We start from the raw sequence: 24,455 nt of genomic DNA, 5'->3' as shown, positions 1-24,455 counted from the left end.
ACCACTTAATAACGTAATGTGAAAACCGTTTTGTATAAGTTATATCGTCGTTAATGGTTGAGTCGAAAAACAAGAGATGCAAAAAGTGAATAAGAAATGTGCTGATCGGAACCAGGAGTGGTGTAATACATAATATATTTTTGTCAAAAAGGTCTACTGTTCGAGAATGAGTTATAATATATTTAGAATAAGAATTTAATATATTGAAATTATATTCAAATGCTGCTTAGAAACAGTGATATCTAGAAATGGTTCTCTTAGAAGAACCAAATGGAATTACATTATCTTTCAGCAAATTTATTATTAGAACAATTGCAATTCAACTTCTCGTCGAGGAGGTCTCTGCTGAACGTAACTTGGCTGCCGTATTATTTTATTATTATAATATTGATTTTAACTTGACGTTGTAAGTATTCATACTGGCAACATTTTACTTGCTTCCCATAGTAGCTTCCGACTAACGATCAATGAAAAACACGTTACACTGTGCAGCACAGTTTTCAGCCGAAGTAGAAACAGCAGCCCATAAGCGGACTATAGCGGGCTCGATAAATGTTTTTATGCGATTCCCTCGAAAACGATCGTGTTCGCAACAAAATTTTATATTACTTTATAACCTACCACGCGCTTAAACAGTGCGACGAAACTATATTTATAAACGATCGATGAACACTAAAGGGAGATTTACAAGAAAAGACAAAACTGCCCGGCTGCCAATTCTATCAGACACGTACAAACGTATCCGGGGGACCGGTTGTGTTCAGGCGGAATGAATGCTTAGTAGCGTACACGTGACCCGAGATCAGCCAATAAGCCGCGACAAATTCAACATTGCTTCGGATGCGACGTCCTATCTGCTCGCGGGCTGCATTCTCTGATTTGTATCTGTACAGATAAATCTCGTGGCGTTAGATATTTTCCGTGAAATTTATACTATATCGTTTCAGTATTTTTTGCTTCACCTTTTGTTGCATCCGGGTACGTCTATACCGAGAAATTCTCTATTTCTATTTACTTTGGCTAAAACAGTGAAGTAGCGTCACGTAGAAAAAAATATAAATAGTACCTTTAAAATGTTTAATGCAGATTTCGGCATTATTCGAGTTGTTTCGAAAACATATTTATTTAAAATATTTATTCAAATAGAAACTGTAAGATTATTTGAACAATAACGTCAATAATTGTTAATCGTGTTTCTTACATAATATTTTACGTACATTTTTGTTCAAATGAATTTTTATTCGATGGATATCTTATTCGGATAAATATTTATTCGATAACGTCGAATAAAATTTTATTCGTTAATCTTTGTCTCTTATTCGTCACCGAATAAAATTTTGTTCAACTCTGTATTCACACTAAAAACTAAATGAATACACATATTGTCGCAATAACAATTTATTGTCATCATTTTTCAATACCTTCTTTTCCACCGAAAGCGTGAAAATAATAGCTACGCTCTTTACACCGAAAATAAATTGTACTTGATTCTATACAAATGTATTTTCTTTCTTCATCCTTCTACGTGAAACAATTTGTCCACAATTTGTAGGCATTTCAGTGTGTTTCTCAAATGCAAAATCTTGAACAAGCGCAATTCAACAATTGCTAGACCTATGAAATATAAATAACTCTTTTAAACTAGATGTCCATTAGAATAACTATCCATTAGAATATAGCTGTGGAAGAATAGTCTGAATTTACTGAATCGTTGACAAAACGTGTTCCGTTTGTTTTTCTTCTTCCGGCGTTATTTGTCTTGGAGATCACCGCTGCCAATTCGTTAGCCCGCGTTAAAGTTTTAGGAAACTTTTTTCACGTCTCGCGTGGAACTTCCGAGCATTCTGAGCCATCCACATGAAGTCCCATAACGAGGTTACGCCATTCATCGACACGTAAGTCTATGAAGAGAAATGCAGAAGGGGAATCGGAGTCACTGCAAGGTACTCCGCAGTGCCATTGATGAAGTCTCCATCGAACGTGTTCTACCTTCAACAAAAAAGAATTCAAATGCGATTCATACAAACGTTTTAAAAGGCCTTCGTAAAATAGACTTTTAAATCCCATCGATTAATATCGCGATCAATTGGACGAATCTTCATTCTATACATAATATAATAGCGTAAAGACGAACAAGTAACTTTCCTCTTTTAATCCTCATCTCTTCGACTGAATTCCTTCCATGACTAACAAGAACGGAAATAAAGATAAAGTAGGAAAGTCAAGTAAATCCGTTCAAAGAACCTGCGTTTTTAGCTCATTGATTTGATTAACAAAAGGAATAATCTTAGATTTCATTTTCAAATAGAGAACTTACAAACTTAATTAATATAAAAATTATCGAACCAATCCGAGTGGCTGAATTCAGAATTTTTCTTTTCCATTTCTTGATATTGATCAAAAATATTTCTATAGGGAATTGTCAAATGAACTTTTCTGTTGAAGCATACATTGTATCAGAAATCGTACGAAGTTTAAATAAATTCAATCTTGACAATGTTATAAAACAATATACATTATGTATAAAATAGAATATAGAATAAAGTGCTAGATTATAATCACAAAAACTATAGGTAGCAGATAAAGATTGTTATTTTATTTTCACCGAGTGTATAAAATAATAAAAACATGGAAAATTAAACGTTTATTACAAAATAAAGTAAAAATACAATGTTGGAGTAATTTGTGATCCTATTAATCTATAATTTAATGATACTTATTTAATTTAATATTTATGCAATTTAATAATAAATTTTACATTGAAGTTTACGGTGTGTATAAGAGACCGCGGATTTTTATACAAAAAGAAAATATTGTTAATAATTTACATCGAGTAGAAATTGTATAAAAATGTATTTCTTTTTCGAATTATTTCAATAAATTAAGGAGAATGGAGGATCGTTCTTAAATTCTGCTAACGTCTTCATTGTTCGTTATTTCACCTAGTCAATTTCAGCACATTATGTATAATATCCGCGGTCTAACGATTGCTCTACTTCATAGAATGCGTAATAATAGAAATCAGTGAAATTATAATTCGGATCGGCCATATGAAAGTGTGCTTAAAACATGGGAAAAACGTTCCTACGCCAATGGGATGCACGCACGGCAATATATGTATAACTACGTGTGTGTACGCATGCACCGAGTCTCTCTTTCCGTTTCTTACGCCGTGCGAGCATGCTTGTATACGGATTGTGCTCAGGGCTGTAGCGAGAACACTGTATTCGATGCCTCCTTCCATTCCGCCGAATGAATTTTCTAAACGGAAGCCGCTTGAAAATTAACCAAACTGTGTTCATTAACAATAGAAAATATTACGAAAAATTAAAGTTGCTTTTTATTCGCTTATAACTTGCACTAGCTTCGCTAATATACAAATTAGTTTCAGTTTTAAAAGGGTACAAAATATTGGAAACTTGATCGATAAATTATTCGAGCATCGGATTATAATTGTTTAGAGTCACGTCACATCATTCAACCCTTATGTTAATATACACAGCTGCGTTTAAAAACTTTTTATATTGTTGAAAAATTGTAGAACTTCTCTCAGTTATTTTTCATTAATCTGCATTTATAATTACAGCCTGTGAAAGACATTCTAGTTTATTGAATATGTATATATAGTTAAATGAAGAAGTTTTCCTAAAAAATTTGCATAGAAACATTTTTATAATATCCAGGATTGTGAAAGAAAATCCAGTAACCGGTTGATAACGTTAATAAGATGAATTCTTCAAATATAAACGTTCCATGAGAAATGATTTTGGTTTAACGTAGAGTGTGTCATAATTTTGTTGTAAGGAAATGAAATTCATAATTATTATTCATATTTTCGTTCATCGCATTGTGCACGCAATTTATATCTATAGAAATGTTTTTTTTTATTAAGATACACAGGTCAGTGCATATGTTTGCCGATGTTAGTGAATAATAATATATCGTCATCCCTACATAGTGCAACCTATGTAAGCAGGACGTATATGCACATGGCAACGTGTGCGTGATACACGCGCCTTCTACAAACGCTTACGCACGGGATACGAGAGGCTACTGTTACGCCAGATGTCTACTATGTCTACGAGGCATGTGTAGATTTTAATGTTGATCATGACACTTGACAAAAAGCAAGTGCTTCGTTTAAAGATTTCTTGAAAGCAAGAAGAAAACGAGCCACAAACTCTTGATCACCATTACGCGACAGCCAATCTTCATGGGCACCAGCTAAATATTTACTCCGAGTTCCATGAAAGGTATTTCTTTTTTTTCGCCTGTTATAAAATGAAGCAAAGCGAGAAATCGGGACTTAATTGCTTATAAAACGGGCGCACGTGTAACGACAATTGATGTGAGATGTAAATTCTATATCGTCCTTTCTTATCGCTTTGATTCGCATTATTTGAAGGCTTTTAAACGTTGAATAATGATGTTGACTTAGAAGTTACTACGTCTAAGCAAGCAGATGATCATCTCTCACAGGCGACTCCGAGTATCTTGAACAAATATTTGTAGGTTACGAATAGTTTGCAAATGCAGCGAGGAGAAAATGATCTCGTGGCTTTAATACCGGTAAACCGAGCGAGAAATGTCGAGAAGTATTGTACAATGATTTTTATTTTCATCATTACCAAATCACGTTGTTACCTCTCTAAACTGTATGCTCTGTTCGCATAATACTTGCATGGCTGTGGCATGCATTTGGAAGCGTGCCAGTATTGAAACCAAATTAACGAAACGTGATAATTTACAATTCGCTGCATCGAAAAGTACATTGAAAAATGATTGCATAATACTTATTTACGTTTTATGGGATAAAGAAATACCGAAATGTCTGAATGGAATTAAAGGAGATAGGCTTACATAATTGTCAAAAACATCTTGCAAATTCCATTAAGCTTAGTGCATGTTTAAAAAACTTTGTAATCAGACATTAAATTTGACTATATTTCGAAGAAAAAATTTCTACATCTTAATCAAATATTAATGAAGAAAAAACTTTACACTTTCTTCTGTTTCGATTAATAATGACTATTTGCTATACGACTATGTTTTATAAAATTTGCTTTCCATTCTTCACATTGTACTGAACAATCGCGCTTCGAAACTTTGACCAAACTATCGATCATCATTTAATACCAACCGATTAGTATGCTCAGACTGTTCTTTGAGGGGTGAGTAAAAACTGCTTACAGAGAATATCAAAAACAAATGCGGTTATCGCTTTATTGAAAAACTTGAAACAATCCAAACAGTTTTCTTTAGCAGTAATTCTTTACTGAAATTATATTTATTCTTCTACAAAAAATATCTTTATGCACGGTCAGCGTAAAAACTGACGTCCATTTACAGAACACACGATTGATGAAATCAATTTTCTCAAAGCGATTCAAACAAAACTTTAAAAAATTGTGTGCTAACAATTTTTCAATCAACTAAATTTCTTATTTGTTACCAAGAATATAATTTCTTCTGGTCAGATATCACCTCGATTTTTCTTCTTCTAATAAATAAGTAAAATATAAAAAAATTCAATTTTAAATAAAATCTTTATTTACAAATTTATCATGTAAAATGTTCAAGACCTAGAACGAAAAGAAATCGATGAATGATTAATGTTCCTAAAAATAAAAACGTGGAATTAAGGGGCTCAATGGAAAACAAGCCACATGCGTATCAATTTTTTTTCTCCGCTTTATTAGCTTTTTTATATAGTCTTTAATTCATGCCATACTCTATTATTGTCGAATTATTCACTTGTCATTGACTGGGATTATGTAAAAACTCAGTGACGTTAGAAACATTCGATAAAAAATGTAATAATAAAACGTATTTTGCAATAAAAATTTAACAGCAATCGTCATTTACTACCCATTTTATATATAATAACTTAACGCTTATTCTATGAAAAACACAATCTACTACACTGCGGTCGCCTCTAAAATCACAAAATTGTAGCATGTGCCTGTTTTCACCGAGCCCCACAATTTTGTAATGATTTCTAGAATAGAACACATTGAAGCCGTAAGGTACATTCGCTTACCATTGTGGACATTCGACGAGTACGTGAAAACACCTATACAGAAGTGGAACGAGCCGATAGTAATTGCAGAAAGCGAAACGAAACGTTATCGACGCGTTGCATTAAGTAAATTCGAAATCATAAGGTGCCGTTCCTTAAAACGAGAGACCAAGGTACAAACACATCGACGAATTCCTTGAAACGCAAAGAGGCGGTAGGAACGCGAGTGAGCGAGCGAGCGAGCGAACAAGCCCACGGGTCCGCGGGGAGCGTGATGACGGTCCTGAGGCTACAGTCCGTCGGCAATGTAGTCGCTTGCTGGTGTGCGTAGGTGTGCTCCGGGTTAGAGGCTTCTACACGAGTTCCTTGCAGCCCTGTGTGGGAGAACGTTTTGTACAGTGTGATAATAGTGTGGGTAAGACAGTGAGTGTCAGTGAGACGACGCAGCGGCTGTCAGTGAGTGCGCGCGCGCCGTTCGGCTCGCTCGAATCGGTCAGCGGTGTGTACGCGAGCAGTGCGCGTGTGTGGGTGTCTGCACGTAGCCGACAAGATATGAAGGAAAGCCAGTGGTGATGGTCGTGCCCGCAACGGTGTTGGTACAGTAGTGGCGTGTGTGCGTGTGGTTGCTCGGTTATATGGCTCGACAAGTCGCAGGCTGTTCAGTTGAGCAACTCAGTCCATACGCGTGCATGTGACGAGAAAGAGCGAGGCGGAAAGAAAGAGGGAGGGAACGTAGTTAGTGGAAAAAAGCGAGAGAGAGAGAGAAAGAAAACCGATTGCTAGGCACGTACAGCCGCGACAAGGAAGATGTCAATAATTCGGTGATACAGTGGCTCCTGCGAAAATATGGATAAATAAGAATCGTTGAGAAGCGTGTGCATCGACGGCGACGACGTCATGACCGTGTCGTGGTATTATAGTTACCATCTCCTCCCGGTCGGTCGGTCGGTCAGTCTACTGTGACGGATTTTTGTAACGGGAGTGCACGCGCATTTGCTCGAACGAGTCGACGAAAATTACAGCAGTGGCAAGGACACCACAAGCCCCGGGTAGGTTGTGGCGCGGTGCCGATGGTCCCCGGGAATTTGTGTCGATTCTTACGTTGATCATCAATACTCACGGTATAGGTGACACGGTGGAGTGGCGGTCTACGAGACCACGACGACGACCAACACAACGACAATCGACACAACCACAGCGGTGACGGCATTCACAGGCCCAGTGAATACGTATCATACGTGTGTGTAGTACGCGTGCGCAGTCGCTACGCAAGGATGTTCTTTTGTGTGCGTGCTATTCGTTTGCTCGCTCGCACATTCGCCCGCTCTCCCTCGTGTGCTTCCTTGTGGAAACGTAGTACGTGTGCGTGCCAGTGTAAGTGTATACACGTGCGCAAACCTCTTGCATTGTGTGTCAGTGACTCTCCATGCTCATGGTGGAAGTAAGTGAGGTAGTTTCATCGCTGTCACGAGCATCCACTACCTGCCCTAGGAGTCTTACTATACTATACGATTCCTATATCGTCTCTCGTCTATTTATACGACGACCATACACGTCTCTCGTACTTACCTCTCCTCCCTCGCGTTCGCTCAGTCGCTCCTAATCCTCTCCCTTTCTCTTTACCCCTTCCATCAGAACCTCTTTCTTTCTTTTGCTCTTTCTCGTAGTTTATCCGCCTCTTACTATTTCTCTCTCTTTCTCTCTCTCTCTATTTCTCCATATCTTTCTCTGTTACATTAACTCCCCACCTTGTTTCCCCTCTCGTATCGGCTCCCTTTCTCCCGCCTCTCTCCCCACGTCTTTCTCTACTCCTGTCTCTTCCCTCGCCTCGTGACGACATCCGCGAACGGCGAGCAACTCGACTCGAGGCGAGTCGAACCGAGAGAGAAAGAGAGAGAGAGGGAGAAGCAGAAAGAGAGAGAGGGAGGGAGAAAGAGAGAGAGAGAGAAAGAGAGAGCGCAGCCAGCCGCGGCGCGCCGGAGTCCGTCGTACACCCTCGTATCCGTACTTACGTACACGCGGAATGTGCTGCCAGGAATTCTCTCTCTCACAATGGATTTATTGTGTTAGTGAGTAACAGCGACGTGTGCGGGACGATAGTGTATATCGTGAGTGAAAGACGGCCAGAAGACGCTGACCAGAACGACGACGACGGCGAAGACGACGACGAATAGAAAGAACGTGCGCGTCCGGATTAACTCACAAGTCAAGATGGAGCTAGTAGACGCGGTATGTGAATTTCCGCGAATTCGGTGCGATTTTTAATAAGAATAGTGCGGCCAGTGTGCGCCGTGGAGAAATATCATTGTCGTCATCTCACCTCGCGGTTTGCTCTTAAACCCACGAATCTATTCTATCTTCCACAATCGCTCGTCATCCATTGTAATCCTGGTTCGTGTCACGTTTACATATTTTCAGTGATACGTTTTCGTGCTCTTTGCTTTTTCTTCGACTCCGTTCTATCGTGATTCACTTCGAATCCTATAAGGTTCTCTTGTGTCCCCTAACCTTTCAGCGTTCCGTTACGCGCGTAAATGGTATGGTTTCGCTCTGGTGTATATTTTTTTTCGGCTCGTTCTCGCGCTTACCGCCGTTGTACCTGTTCGAATCGTGCGAGTGGTTCTTATCAAAAGTGTCTGTGCATTGTCGAATGCGTTTCCATAAACCGGACGACAGTTTTCGTGCGTAATATATCGGGCCTCGAGCGGTTTGATTGATCACGCTGCGGCGAAACTACCTGAATGGAAAGTAACTCTCTCGGTGACTCTTGGGATTATAATTAAAGCAAGATGGTTCTGCGCGCACGAAAGAGCTGTGAACGCGACCAACGGCCAAGAATTATCAATTCCGTGTAATCCGTAATGGTGCAAAGCCCTAGTAAGTTATGCATTTGATCTGCTTCTCCATTTCGTGGGCACGTTCGAACTCTATGCACTACGGTATAGTTACTGTACACAATTTTTCTTTCGTCAAATTAAATGCGGTCTTGCACGGTATTTCGAATCGTCAACAATGCATCTTTTCTGCCATAGTCGTGTCGAAAATCAAATTTTACGGAAAACGACTCTCTCAACCGATCATTGTCGATTCACCCTAAAATATCACTCGAGTGTTGCGAAATCGATGAAAAGTGACAGAATATGAATGAGATAATCGACGTAGTCACGCAGCTTCGAGAAGCGAATCGTTTCATACGAGTTACTGTTCGATTATGTTATAACCTCTTCGCAACGGTGTACTATATAGTTCACTTTATATTTATCTCCTTATCTCCAAGTACACATTGTTTGTCGATACTACAATGGACCAAAGATCACGTTGACGATTTTAGCCAGCAGCTGCTTGAAATATACAGAGAGAGAAAGAGAGAGAGAAGAGAGACCGTTGAGAATCGTCTTGACAACGAAATTTATAGGTTATTTAGAACCGTCTAACTCTTGCACCGCAACGAGGCATAACGAGCTTCAAAATTATTTCACCACTTCCCTTTTTGATACACTGATTTTTCGACGATGTTCTTGTCAAACGGAGTTACGTTGAGCCAGTCGTTAGTTCAAATTTCTCAGTTCAAATATACATCCAATCAGGGCTCGGAAATTGTTATAATTAGACTGTGGATCTTTGTGCAAAATAAAATTCTCCTGTGTCACTTACAAGATCAATCAGCCAAGTTTAATTTTCTTTCTTTTTTCAATAATTTTAATAAGTTAAATAACATTCTTAATTCCTTTTAATCTTTTCTTTATTTTTGGTTTCGGTCATTTATTTGAGTCATAAATGCATAAAATCCGCAGTCTAGTTGTAATGTAGGTTCAAGTATTTCAAGCAGTTATAAAGAACTTTTATTCTGAATAACTGTTATGATGTACCTAAAAGTCGGATTATATCAGTTTAAGTTATGGTACTTGCATTAGTTCCTATATAAGTTCTTGTATAACCATTACATTTTAGGTTTATACAGTGGTCCACATAAGTGTTCGTAAAACTTTTAAAACGCAAGAACTTCTTTAAAGCTGGACACAATGGTTTGAATTTTAGATGACAGACTAGCAAGGAATGTTACTATTACTTGGAATGATAACAAAAGTAAAAAACTAATTTTTTAACTTTTTATCGGAGTGTATAACGAAAGTTTAAAAAATGTTTTGCGTAGATCTCGGTAACTTGTATATACGTTGACAATTTTAACCGAATCAGTTACTATTGTTACGAGTTACAAAAAATTAAAGATCGCAAAAATCGCAGTTTTGTCACGATTTTTAATATCTCTGACCATTTACTGAAAAAAAATCTGTAGGTTTTAAGAACCTTAATTTCAACTGATATAGTTCGATTTTTAAATATTTCGTAATTAGACTGCGGATTTTATGCACTTATGGCAAACATGAGTTACAGCAATTCAAAATAGTAGAAGCTACTAAAACAATTTAAAAATGTGATTATATTATTTCCAATCTATTAACATTATTTAAAAGAGAATGGTTTTTTTATTTAATTTCTACTTCTTGCAATTGCTGTAGTCAATTTCTATTTTGCCCAAAAATTCGCAGTCAATTCATAAGTTATTCAGAATAAGGGTAGCTCCTTGGTAACAGTTTCCATAAGAATTTTTACGGTTTAAAGCAGTTATTTTTAGACCTTCTCAAGCCCTGCATTTATTATCTTGATTAGTTGTAGGAATTAGCCATTGAGAGGAGTATTATGATACTAGTATTTATAAAGATCGCGTCTACAGTATCTGCATTATTTGCTGCATACATTAATATCAACGGCGCGCCAGATTTGATTCTTTATACATCTATAATGGCATGATTCTTGTGGCTTGTGCTGGGTGTATTCGTTGGCATCCTGCTATAGGGGCCGTTTCATGCTAGGGTTCTTACTATTGCTCGGGTCTAGAGATATCCGAAGCTAAAAATCACTTTTCTGCATTTATTGCATTTCATGCAACATTTGTAAGATAGGTCCGTATCAATAACCGAAACTAAAAAGAAAAAGGAAATTTATTTATTAAAAAAGTAGATATATTCGTCGCCGATCATACATTTTCTGTTTTTGCACCACGAAAATTGCAAGGATGCTTTCATGAAAAATGATTGACTAAGTCTATTTATTCACACGTACTGTAATAAAAATTGCGCAAAGTTTAAATAAATGCAATTTCGTAGCTTTTATAAGATAAGACGAACCAGCCGTTTTTAACGTTTGGCAAGCTTATCGTTAATAAAATTATTCTCGTGTCGGTCACTGGCGGCTGATAAGTCACAAACGAAAGATTCCCGTATTGATCGTCAGCACCGTCTTTGAACCGTCTTGTCAATGATTTCCACAGTATCGTCTATTCGTGACGATCACCGGCGACCAACGCATAAATTGTCATTGTATCGACCGTCAGTCGTCGAGAAAAAATCTTTCATTCAGGACTGGTGACGGTCACCGGTGACTGACAAGGCTTTCCGTTCACACCGCAACGGTCACCGTTGGTGAACACAAATTCTTCAATTTACGTCACTCATCTCTATACCGGTAAGAACTTTTACCCACGCTCTGTCGGTCATCGTTGCTCGATATTAATATACAATTATTTATTCTTGTACGATTCGACGTATAAGAAAGACAACAATTATTTTTATAATAACAAAATAGCGTAACGTATCAAAGTGTTTGAATTGGTTAAACTGCACATTTTTTAATCAATCAGGATTCCTTCTATAAATTTTTTATGTAAATATGATGCTTCTTGCTTACTTTATTTATTACAGTATAATAAATGAATAACAAATGTTCTCAGAATTGAAGATGGATACATTGTGTTAAAGTTCGATTTTATTAATTATAGCTAAACAAGATTTATAGATGGTTTTAAAAAATGTATTACGTTAAAAGATATGATTATGTCAATGAACGGTTTTATTAATTAAAAAAATTGAAAAGGAAATGTGTTACGAAAAACAAGTAAGATTTTATCGCAATGTTAATTCCCTTAAGTTCGGAAAGAAAACTAGAAATTTGCATAAAGTGTCACATCACCTATTTATTGATCAGTAGACTGTTGCTTTCGTACATTCCTGATAAAACTAAGCGCATGCAATTTTAAATGGTAAGGAGACTGAATGAAAGTGTGAATGTTAATATATTCAATTGAAAGTAATAATTTCCTATTCGGTTTTCAATTTATAAGTAGTGGATAGTAGAATTTCAATACCGAGTTGAGTTACAAATAATTATTGTTTCAGTATTGTTCATAAACATTTAATTTTCATTGCCATGTAATTTCTGCTAATTAGCTTTCAGTGTATTTTCAAACGATTTCTGATTTTGGAATTATTTCCGATTGGAAAAAATTGTAAATACACTAGAATAATTTAATAGCATCGCTCTATTATCACAATTATCAATCCAATTACACTCGAGTGATGACTCTGAGGCATCATTAAAAATTGTCACATCACGTTAAAAGTAAAGTAATTTATACATTATCAAGTTTGTTTATATCTAAGAAATTGTTCTACGCTATTTTATATGCATAAAATGCACTAAGTCATAAAAAATGGGAAATACTGTCCTTTGCAGAAATTATTTCGAATTTGGATTAAAATATTTTGAGAAAAGGCATTTTTATATAATTTACGTATCTTACGATTAACTCGGACAATTTTTATTTTGCAAAAAGATCCAAAATCCTGTTACGATTGTATCCAGTAAAATTTCTGTCTGTTATACACTGTTACGAAATGTATCAATGATTACCGACTTGGCAATGTATTCTCAATCTACAAAGCAGCAAGAACCTCTTGTACATACGTGGTTCACTAGACTTACGATTTTTTGTGCTCTCCTACAGAATCACGAGGTACCATAGCCTTAGACGAGTTACAAATTTTTTGTTAATAAGATGCAGTGACAGATGCAGAATGTACAGTTACCGATTTCAACATTCAACGACTGTTTTTATCGCCGATACCTGTTTCAACGACTGTTAACTGTACCGTTCCATTAATATTCTATTAGTAATTGAATTAAAAAAAAAAAACGAACGGTGACCGTATGCTACGTGCGTTCGAGAACGATTTCGATTTTTCTATCGTTTTATTGAAATTAACAAACACGTGCGGCCGACGGTATATATATCGGTTCTAAAAGTGAACGAAAGTTCAAAGTTGATTCACACAATCGCCGATAAGATTACAACGATGCACACGTGCATCAACTTCATTCTACCGTGACGTAGCTGGTAACCGAATGCGAAAACGGTCGAATATTCATTACTGGGTTCGTTGATACGACAAAATTTCACTCGGCGATAACGAGCGGAATAAACAATGGAGAATACTCGATAAACAGTGTGTTAACGGTATATGTTTCGATTATTTATTTAGAACACCGACCGCAAGGCCAGTGGGAGGTCTACACAGGTTGCAATTCTATTTTCGCTAAGTTAAGAAAATTTCTCGCGTTCAATTGTCGTAGGTGTATGTATACATTAAATCGACAGATGTGACAAAATGAAGCATAGTAAGAAGAAATTAGCGAAGTCGGTTTAATTAAGTCATTTTGGGGAAGCAATTTTAGTTGGCAGGACGAAGGTTAATAAAGAGAAAAATGTATTCTATTTATTTTAACAGAATAAATTCAATACATTAATTCAATGCCGGTAAAATGAACCATCATTATTAAAGTGATATGATTTTAAAGGTAATGTTCTAAAGATGATCTAATGTTAAAGATAGTATTGTACAGATATCTCGATTTTGAAGACAGTGTTTTAAAGATGATGTAATTTTCATGATATCATTGTAAAGACGACGTAATTTTAAAAATACCATTACAAATGTATGCATACAATTAGGTGATAGACGAACTAAAGTGCGATAAAAAAAGAATGGTAAGACAATTTAAGGGTCACTCCATTTTCTTATTTATTATAGTCATCAATAACATAGCCATATCAGATAAGTCAGTTTAATTTTATTTACGAAGTCACTTTAGCGATGTCATTTTAATAAATGCATTTCAGTAAACTTATTGAGACATCGAAGTTTCGTGTGTGTCAATTTAAGGATTAGGAATTTACACTCGTCTATTGTTACGAAGTACACATATTGATAAGGCCGGCATTCTGTTACGGCATATTCCTGATAATCCACAAACGCTACGAATGCACAAAATCTGCAATCGAATGATTGCTCATGTTATCACGAGTATACTTAAATCGCGCAAACAAAATTCATCCGGGATGAAGAGATATTTACGAAGTCATTCGAAAAGTTGCACACATCTGGGAATGAATTTTTATAGAATAGAGCAATATCTCAGCGAAGCACACTTTCGGGAACACACTGTTTAGGGATATCATAATTTCAACTTCAGCAAGCAGATACAATTTTCTTTAGAATTACGCGGCTAAAATCACTATTCAAAGTGATGATAGTGATAAAATCACTATTCAAATAACTAGACTGCGGATTTTTATGGAAAATAAAAATTATTTGTATTGAGTGCAAGAGAGGTCTATTTCTTTTTATAGCAATTGCAGTTAATTGAACATAATATATAGTTGTAATAATAATAATAATTTTACTATTAAATACTAAATTTAAATAAACTCTTTAAATATTGTCACCGTTTTGAATTTGATCTACTTACTTTTGTCAGAAATGCATAAAATCCGCAGTCCAGTGATATTGGTAATCTCCGCCATGCATAATACAAAGTGTTACTTCTTATTTCTGAATAAGTAGCTAAATATTTGTACTATATAAAGTTTCAATTAAATCTAAAAAGAATTTGTTAAAAGTATGCCATTAAAATATGCAAAATTTTGTAGACCGGTGAAAATTACATTATTTATTTGACTATTGTAATCCTTTTACACGTAGGATAGTTATAATATTCTATATATATTTTCTTCAGCTACATTAATTAGGCTACCACTTTCATTTCCCGACGTTAATGCTCGTCTCTATGACTCACCTCGTTCGATGTTCACGTATGCATTCATTATTCGCAAGGATTCGCAACATAATAATTATTATCTTTCGAAGCTCCGAGATAACGGCGTCGCGTCGATCGCGGAGCATCAGTTTTTTACGTGTCGATTGATTCGGTGCATTTCCGATCGAAATCCAGCGATACCTCGCGGTTCGTTCATGAAACGAAAATTTCTTCGGGTGGACGCGTACGATACGTCTCGTTTTCTTCCTTTAAGTTTCGATTGTTGCGTTTTCAGAACGCTATTTATCGCGATTTGTCACGTACGTGGAACGAGCCTACGAGCGTACACAAAAAATCAATACGCCATTGTTAAACTGAGCTTTCTCATGCGAGTCCCCCTTTTTCATAGGTCGTTTTATGCCAATCGTATTGAAAATTAGACGTTAATTTTACACGTTAAAGGATTTACTAACCGCACCGGTTAGTAAGCCTGCGCGTTATTTTCTGAACAAGTGGTTCGTATAAATTTGCAGTTCGAATAATTTCCCCATACTTTACAGTTATTAAAGCGTTGTTAAAAGCGTTATCAATGTTAAGCATTTAAAAAAAAAATTATTCTAAGACATCAAATTGTTTACATTAATGTAACGTAACAAATTTGTTTGAAGTTCGTGTTTAAAAGCGAATTATACAGCTTCTCTTAGCCACAGTTTCGGTCATTGAAAATAGCCTTACTGCAAATAAAGTGTTAATTGTATAAAGTAAAACGGAGCATTTAAGAAATGCAATATAAATATGTTCATTGTAGCAGAGATTTCTCAGTTATTGTTGAATGAAAATTAAATTGCAGCGAGAATAATGGTATTCAGTAAAACCCGCACACATGAACATGGAAGAAAATAAAATGAAAACTTTATTATCGGTTTCGTGCCTGTTTTTCATTTTGATTTGCACAGTTGTACACATAGATATGTGACATTTGCAATGTTACCGTCGCGTGTAAATTGTGGCACGAAACAAGGCGGATACCCGTTATAAGTTGCAAGCATATTGGTAAATGTGATACAAACTATAATGATTCAATTTCCGTAAGAACTCGTTTAGTATAAGTGCATGCAATCTATAATCTCCAATTGCTGATTCGCCAAACCGGGTCACTTTTGACCCTTATCGGAGCTGTTACGTTATAGCTTCTATGCGGCTCGAAACATGAATAGGAAGTGATGGAGCTTGGCTGGACGAAGCTTAATAAAAAGTAAACCATAGTTTACTTAATTTATTGACATATAACTCGAAAGTTAGATATCAATATTTACGTATTTAAATAAAATGGCAGTAGTAACAATAACAATGCATAATTCATACTCCGATATTTAACATTATTCACGAATCATTTGAATTGAAGTTTTCTTATTATAATTACCTTTTCAAATATTTCGTTTTTATTGACGTATGAAAATTCCCCACCAATCTTAGTATTACTAAAACGATCTAATTTTAAAGATGGCGTTCTAAAGGCGATCCAATTTTGAAGATTGTAAAGATATTTTAATTTTTAAAATAGTATTACAACGACGATGTAATTTTGGAAATAGTATTATAAAGATGATCTTGTTTTGAAGATGACATTGTTAAGTTGATCGAATTCTAAAGTTAGTATTGCAAAAATTATCTAATTTTGAAGGTAGCATTGAAAAGATCTAATTTTGATAACAGTGATTCAAAGATATTTTAATTTCAAAAAATAACAATCTTAAGATATAATAAATATAATCAATCTATTTTTCGCTACTCTATATAATTAATATTTTAGTGTAATAATTTTGAATTAAAATATGCGAGAAGAGATAAAATTTCTTGTTATTATTCGTAAAGTCTTTCGCTGCGTTATTTTACTGGATATTGCAGTGGCCGCGCAATGTTTCTCAATTCTTGATAACATGATAATTTCCAAATTACAACCTAGTTTGCACGTTTAGGTCTTCTATTACATTACATTATAATTTTTGTGTGAAGTGGAGCTAGAAACTGCCGCACCGTGGGCGCACGAGACGGTATAATACGCGAGCAAGTATTATTTCCCCGAGTTAAAACACATATATTCTGTAATCGCGGTTAGCAACTAAGTAAGTAAGGACTCGGTGACATTCTGTCGCTGGATTTTAGGAAAGCAACATGACGCTACCCCAGAGGATTAGATACTTCGAGCAGTTAAATGGAAGTCTCGTTTCAACGCAGGAAACCATTGTATACGCAGCGAAACAATTATTTCTTGCTTTTAACATAATCCTAATTTATATTGGCTTATAATTTCGTATTTCTTTAGTATTCTTATATTTCATTTGTTTTTTATTTCACATTTGCACTGAGAAATTATTCTTATACTAGTCGCACCAGCCGTGAAATTTACATCATAAGAATTTATTTTTTTGTTCATATCAGTCACTTGTGTAAAATTTATTTCAATGAACACTTTTACAATTAAGCTTTAGTTATAATGTAAATATAATTTAAGTACTTTTACAGATACTTTTGTTAGTCTCTACTATTAGGTATACTTCATATTCGCAAACTCAATACATTATGTACCAGTAGTTTTGCAATAGTTACCTCAAAATTGAATATCGACAAAAAAGTTATTGAAAATTGGCTTATTCGCAATTTAACAGAATATTGGGATTAATATTATGCGTTAACTGCTTCTAAAATTATTATTTGGAGGAAAATTATCGAGCATCTTCTACGCAAAGCTCGGGTAATTGTAAGTACTGTTCATAAGCTTTGGATAAAGTGTTAAATTTAAATACAAATATAAGTATACAAGGTGACCCTGAAAGATATGCACAATGGGTACCAGGTGATTTGTCATAAAAAAGATATGAAAAAGAATATAAAATTCTTCTTTTGTTTGTTACTTAGTTTTCACTTACGCTTGAATGTTCAAAGACAAGGTAAATTTTACAATAGCCTGGAAATTCGCTTTCGGTGACCAAAATTATTTCAGCGTTGTTTCAAGGTTTAAAGTGTTAGTATAGTAGGTCGTTGAATTCACCTGAGCACCAGCCAGAATATTATCAAGCCAGATATATGTATTAACACATAAAAAATCGAGGTGATTAGTATCTTTTAAACCTGTTATTCGAACCTGTTTTCCAATATTCTATAATTACTGTGCAGAATGTTCAATTTTACTTCGAATTTTTAGATTTTGTAATTGGAACGCCGTATCACAGAATTATCTGACACTAATTTAAAAAATATAATTTAAATATTTTAAGAATAGTTTATAGCAAACAAATTTTTTTAAAATATTAAACTTAAGAAATTGAATTTTTGCTATGGAACGCTGTTTAGCCAGATCACTGTGCACCGTCTAGCTTCCAAGCAAATAAAAATCATTTCTATCGTATTCTCCTTTGAATAATGAGCCATCGTGAGGCGCTTATCGTCATACTAATATTCTCTTCGTAATCCACTAAGGAACAGACCTTGTAGGTACATCTGTGTGTTGATAAACAAGACAGAATATATTCGACGTTTTTTCTTTGGCCGAGCGCACGTGTTTGATGAACATCATTTTTACCACATGTATTTCTATCATAAACAATAAATTCTCGCGCTATCGCGAAAGTAGGCCTTCACTTTTTTGGTAGTCAAGGTTGCTTCAATGTCAAGTGTCAGACATGCTTTCAATCGTTTTAATGTCTCGTAGAAGATGCAGTAGAGAAATATACCTGAACGTGTGAAGTAAATAATTGTTCAAAATGGTTTCATTTTTATTGTACCTCATTGTCCTTTAACAAATCATTCAATTTATGTTCATAGCATGCTTCTGTTTATTTTTATTCCTGGATTTTGGTAACGAATTTTGCTCTGATTTAGAAGAAGTGAATAATATCCATATTCAGTTATGGTGTAAAGGGTTAAAGACAAAAGAGATCAGGCTTCTGTTTGAGCTGGAACATTTTTCATGCAACGTGTTTACGATGAAATATAAATGGACATATTATAATAAATATACTACATATTTATAGACTCGTATTTTCTCAGAGAGTACTTTTCCATGGATTAAGAGGCACCTTTGTTAAACGGTTTAATTATACAAATTTTACACTTCAAATTAATGCTTTAGTAGATCATATTTAGCATTTTAAAATTCAAATGTACCTTTTAGCTGGTTTTATTCGTCGTTTTGAAAATCAAATTCATCTCCATGCAAATAAAATTAACCCTTTCACAGATCAAAATTGGTCGTCTTTTATTCAATTCTTAAGTTTCGTATGACTTTTATTAGAAATAATTACAAGGTGATGAATTTCATTTAGCAAAAGAAGAATAAGACTGTCACAAGGATTAATTTGGACTCAACAAGGTGAATATCAGAGTTGTGCGGAATTACAATTCAGTTAATAAAGGAATTATAATTACAAAGGAATGTAATTACACTATAATTCAATCGCATTGTGTTTCGTAATTCAGATCGCTGTTCAATTAAAATGCAATGACATTAATTACGAATTACGATGTAATCGATTTCAAGAGAAAACAATACAACAAGAGAAAACAATATAGAAAAATTACAAAGAAATGGGAATATGAGAGGAAAGTATTACATTAAATTTCAATTGCATTCTACTTGAATTGTACCCATGGTTGAAATAATTAGCAATTGAATTGACCGAAAGATTCGAATTATTACGAATTACTATAAAATTGAGATACAATGTAATGGAATTGCGAAATTGAAATACAATGCAATTGAATTAGCACAATTCTGGTGAATACGATCTTCAAAAGGATTTATTTGTAGTAAAAAAATGTGAATATAATTTGCAAAAGTAACATAATTTTGTGTACAAAATCTGTGCGTAAAATCATGTATGTATTTCGCCAAGGTTTTTATTAGACTAACTCCGTTAATCAGATATATGAATATTACGTTACCGAGAATATTTGTTATAAACTATCACCTTGTTACAATCTTCACCGGTCGTCTGAATGTGTCTGCCATACGATCGATGCTGAACAAAAATTTCGCGTTTCGATTGCAAAGCAAACACGGTCGGTCATTGTTTAAAGCAACGAAAGAAATAGAATGCGAGCGCGGCTCGATGCACATTGATAACAGGGAATTCGAAAAATCGGTATTTTAGTATCGCAAGTCGCTGATAACGCTGATGTACCACTTAATGGTTTTCTGAAAAACGACCGCGACGCGTTTCGCGTTCATTGCGTTATCTACCGATTTCTGTTACTCCATCTAGAACATCTGCTTCTCGGCTCTATTGCGACGGATTGTTTATATGCCGGCGAGGTCAGACATTTTTAAACATTGTTTCCATCGCGCACAAAACGGAATATCATACATCAGAGTTCACGACGAAGTTCACGGTATACGAAAATCCTTATCAGCCGGCGGGAGAACTTATCAGTCGTTTCGTATAAACGCACGAAACACATCATATATGTTATTCCTTCCGGACAGTAAATCCTAAATATCTGTAATCAATTATTCAATTAAACGGAATAATTATCGCCGGATTTACATAACGGACCAGATTAATTATTAATAAGATCAAAGATCGTTGCAGCCTGTACTCGCCGGTTCGGTCTTGTAACGCGGCAGCTCTGTCGGATATTGTCGCCGCATCGGAACTGCATGCTGAGACTGTTCGGTTTTTTATGCAGACAGATTTGACCACATGTGTACAGTGAACCTTTTAGAATTGTTGTAAACAGAGATCGTTTAATATTTCGAAAAAGATTCTTGCTTCATTAAAATGGAGCAAGTCTGGTGTAAAAATGTAGCGTAATAATTCTAGCCTTGGTTTTAAGATGTTAAGCTTTTTAAAGAAGAAAGACAAAAATAAACAGAATACCGTTAAATTCATTCTACTAAATAATCAATTATTTCTCCGATAGTTAATTGAAATTGTGCTTGCTTGTAAATTAAAAAAGTCGGCGAAAAAATGGTCCCAGAAAAGTTGCTCGATTCGATACGATGGATTACATGGTTTCAATTAATTTTACTTATAATCTCAGACAAATTCCGACGGAATTTTATTTGTTATCATTCCGAGCGGTGAAGTGAAACATTGAGTCGGTCCGGCAGAAGTAGATTGCATAGTCACGCAGGGTTCAGCTTGGTAGACAGACAGCTCACGGTTCGCGTCGATCTGACTGCTTTGCATCTCGCTAATTTACGACTCACTGCTAAAGATAAACTGAACACCCTGTATAGATAATAGGGAACTTTCCTGTATTACATTAAATGATTAGTAATAATAATAATAATAATAACTGGGTATTGTTTAATATATCAAAATTTTACGATTATAGCTGCAATCGACTGTGTAATGTTATTTTCGACTGCAATCTTCTCTATAAAATGCATAGATATTTGCACATTTTAGTAATTACTATAAATAATTATGATTATCATAGGTCACAACGCAAGCCATTGGTTCCCCGGTTTCACCGTAGCTCGCTGCAACTTTTCCATCTTGATATAAAATAGCGTGCGGTGTTAAAGAATAAACGTGGATGGTCAGGAAATAGCACGGAGCTATCGATTACATGAAATGGCGGAAATGAAAATTTAAATGAAAAGTGGCGGGTCACTTAATTGCTCGTCGAAAGACCTAATATCACAAATAACAGAATGGCGCATTTTATCGTCTTAATGTTATCATACTACGGAGACTTTTATCTTGTATCGTATCTGTACCGGTTCTACCGTTTGTACTATATTTATAGTATAGTAAATGTCGTAAATGGAATTTTAGTTACAATTTCATTTTTATTATATTAAAATTTCAATTTCGTTTTTATAATATCTGTGTTAAATTTTTTCAACGATTAAACATTGTCTTGCAGTATATTTCGATTTATTTCGAATGTTATTAACACGTTCACTGCCACGTGGGTGACATTATTCTATCGTCTCCCCTTAAGAATTATTTTTTCTTATAACTATAGCTTACAATTATACTTTTACTTATAATTATAAGTATATAAATTTCTATTCAGTTTAAAAATTGAATAAAAAGAATGAACCTGATTTACAAAACTATAATTATGTTGCCTACAGAAGGATTAATTCGGAATGTATAAAAGTGAATATGATTTTAAAGAATAATTAAGTTTTGGTGCTCAAATTATATTATTATAAAAATCAATTATTCTTACCTTGCATATTGATAGGGGAGAGATCCAACTTTGATCAAATTTGAGCAATTGCGTTGAAAACTATTTTTACAATTTCTCTTACAATTAGGAATAAATATTTAGCAGTGGTTTCGCAGGTCGACTATAATACCTAAGGCTTGAACTAGAAAAATTATATTTTGGTCACGTAGAACGGGTTTCGAGGCCCCTTTGCGCCTCGAGAAGGAAGGGACAATTGGCGTTCGCTACCAATAGTACGGTTTCAAGAACTCGTATCGCGGTTATATTAAAATATCTCGGGCATACGTGCCACGATACACCAACAATGAACGCGACAGCATAAAGAGCTCTTAACATATTGTATTAATAGCGTTCCATTGCGTGTTACATAGCATTTATTATTTCCTCCGACTTTGTTCAGTCTATGTTAGTTTTAATTCGATGCAGTGACCGACTACTACTACATATTGGATTTCTCTCAGTCGACGCGCCGCGTTCGCTCGTCGATGAAACCCCCGTGATACAACGTTAACGTCGCGTTTCTTTGCGACGGACCGTCGTGTTAATGACTTTTCTTCGCGTCGATCGTCGTTGCATATTTCCAAGCAATATCGATAAGCAACCCCAACTTATGTCACATTCCTTTTATCGGCGGCCAGAGCTGCTCTGCTCTCTCGTCTCTGCCGCTCGGTCGTATCGTCGTGGTCTCGGTCTCGATGCCTGACCCTGTTGCCTTCGCCCAGCTATAAACTCTCGACGACCTCTACCGACATCTTGGTAATGTGGAACTCGTGTATCCGAGAAAACCTGACCTGTACTTACGGTCGGATATTATACGGCCGGGATAGGTCTACCGACGTTCTTCTGTAGAACTTCACCGAAGAAAATACAAACATTATATTGTGTCAGTCGTTTCTTGAATTACCTCGTTCGGCCATTGGATACCGGTTTTGCATACAGAATTGATCTTTTTGTAGAACATGCTCTACCTTTTGTACTATAAATTAACCCTCTTGCGGGCTTTATTCATCTTTGTGCAAATCTAATTCACCGTAGCAGCTGTTCATACAATTTCATTCAATCTTTCAATTTAATATTTTATTCCTGTTATCCATTAAACAGGATGTTTACGGTAGCATACTAGCTGGCGTTGCGAAGTGTAAGAGTACCGTTTCTTTCAGTTAATATAATGGTGTTCGTAGATTTTTTGGAAACGAACGTGAACGTCAATTTTTTCAATGGATCGCTGTGTATTTTTCTATATTGTATGAAAGGGTATGTTAAAATATATCGAACCTGTTATGTATAAATATATATGTAATAATATATATTATATATAAATATTGACGACAATATTCAGACACCTTTTATAATGGAACAGCATCTTGAAAATTGAATCAAATAACTCGAGTTGTTTTTGTGATGCTCGAATTTTCGTTCTAGAACAGAGTCGTGCAAAATTACAATTAAATTAGTATTTTCTGAATTACAATTACAAAGTCATTCAATTACATTGTATTCAAATTATTTTCTAATTCGAAGTCGGGCTCTATCAATCAATGCAATTAGAATGTTACCCGCAATACAGGTATCCCATTCGATTTAATTAAAATGTAATTTGATTTTACAAATTGAGATACAATTGTTGTCCAATAAACTGACCAGTTTAATACCCGTAAACAGCTGACCTCACCGAGTTCAATTTTCAAAAAAGTTATTCTATTTTAAATGAATCGTAAAGTTTGAACGGTGGTCTGGCCAGTGTGGCTGAACTTTCTGCAAATTTACATTGTAAACCGTAAGCAAACCGTTCTATACACGTTAAACATTGCGGAAAGAATGTGCGAAACGTTGGCCTTTGACGCACACGCGTACTTTAGGTGTACATCATCCAATAATGACGGCGACCCCGTGCGCGCACGCACGCGCGTGCTTTATTCGCTCACGTATTATAAACACACGTCGTTGCGTTTCATGCGTCGGATTCAACGTGTTCTCACCGGAATACAATGGCTTCCTAAAACATCGTGAGTTGCAACACCGTAGAAATCTCGTCTGTACCTTCTGAACGTCTTTCGTGTAGCTACCGCGTATGTATTGGGTCGGGGAATAAGTTCGTAGCGTTTTTATATTTTCTTTTATTTTACAACGATTTGTTGCTGTTTGACAAAGTGTCGATTCATTTAATAGAGCTGTTTCTGCTCTACAAAACTGTGTTAATAGTTATAACAATAAATTAATCCATCAGTTACTATTTCTTATTTATTATTCTTTTTATTACATGAAATTAATAAATAAATAAAGGAATAATGTAATTTCCGTCCTTGCGAACGTC

General features: G+C 35.3%; 1 protein-coding gene and 1 long non-coding RNA gene across 8 annotated transcripts in view; one reads left to right on the top strand and one right to left on the bottom strand.

Annotated features, from left to right (window-relative positions):
* Window positions 1–1,231: 1,231 nt before the first annotated feature.
* Window positions 1,232–7,247, bottom strand: LOC144478864 (uncharacterized). Its single transcript, XR_013495412.1, has 3 exons — window positions 7,140–7,247; window positions 1,705–1,989; window positions 1,232–1,614 (listed from the first exon to the last, which is right to left on the bottom strand). It is a non-coding gene; the product is annotated as an uncharacterized LOC144478864 (long non-coding RNA).
* Window positions 6,405–24,455, top strand: part of Cic (Putative transcription factor capicua) — a 66,095-nt gene continuing 48,044 nt past the window's right edge. For 5 of the 7 annotated variants that reach the window (XM_078197187.1, XM_078197190.1, XM_078197189.1 and 2 more), the window contains exon 1: window positions 6,405–8,248. The gene's annotated coding sequence lies outside the window, so the exon portion shown is untranslated. The remainder of the gene's footprint in view (window positions 8,249–24,455) is intronic. The other 2 variants (XM_078197183.1, XM_078197184.1) reach the window with 2 other exon arrangements.

The sequence above is a fragment of the Augochlora pura genome, chromosome 3 (assembly GCF_028453695.1).
Source record: "Augochlora pura isolate Apur16 chromosome 3, APUR_v2.2.1, whole genome shotgun sequence".
Taxonomy (NCBI): domain Eukaryota; kingdom Metazoa; phylum Arthropoda; class Insecta; order Hymenoptera; family Halictidae; genus Augochlora; species Augochlora pura.
This window is presented reverse-complemented; position numbering and strand designations above follow the sequence as displayed.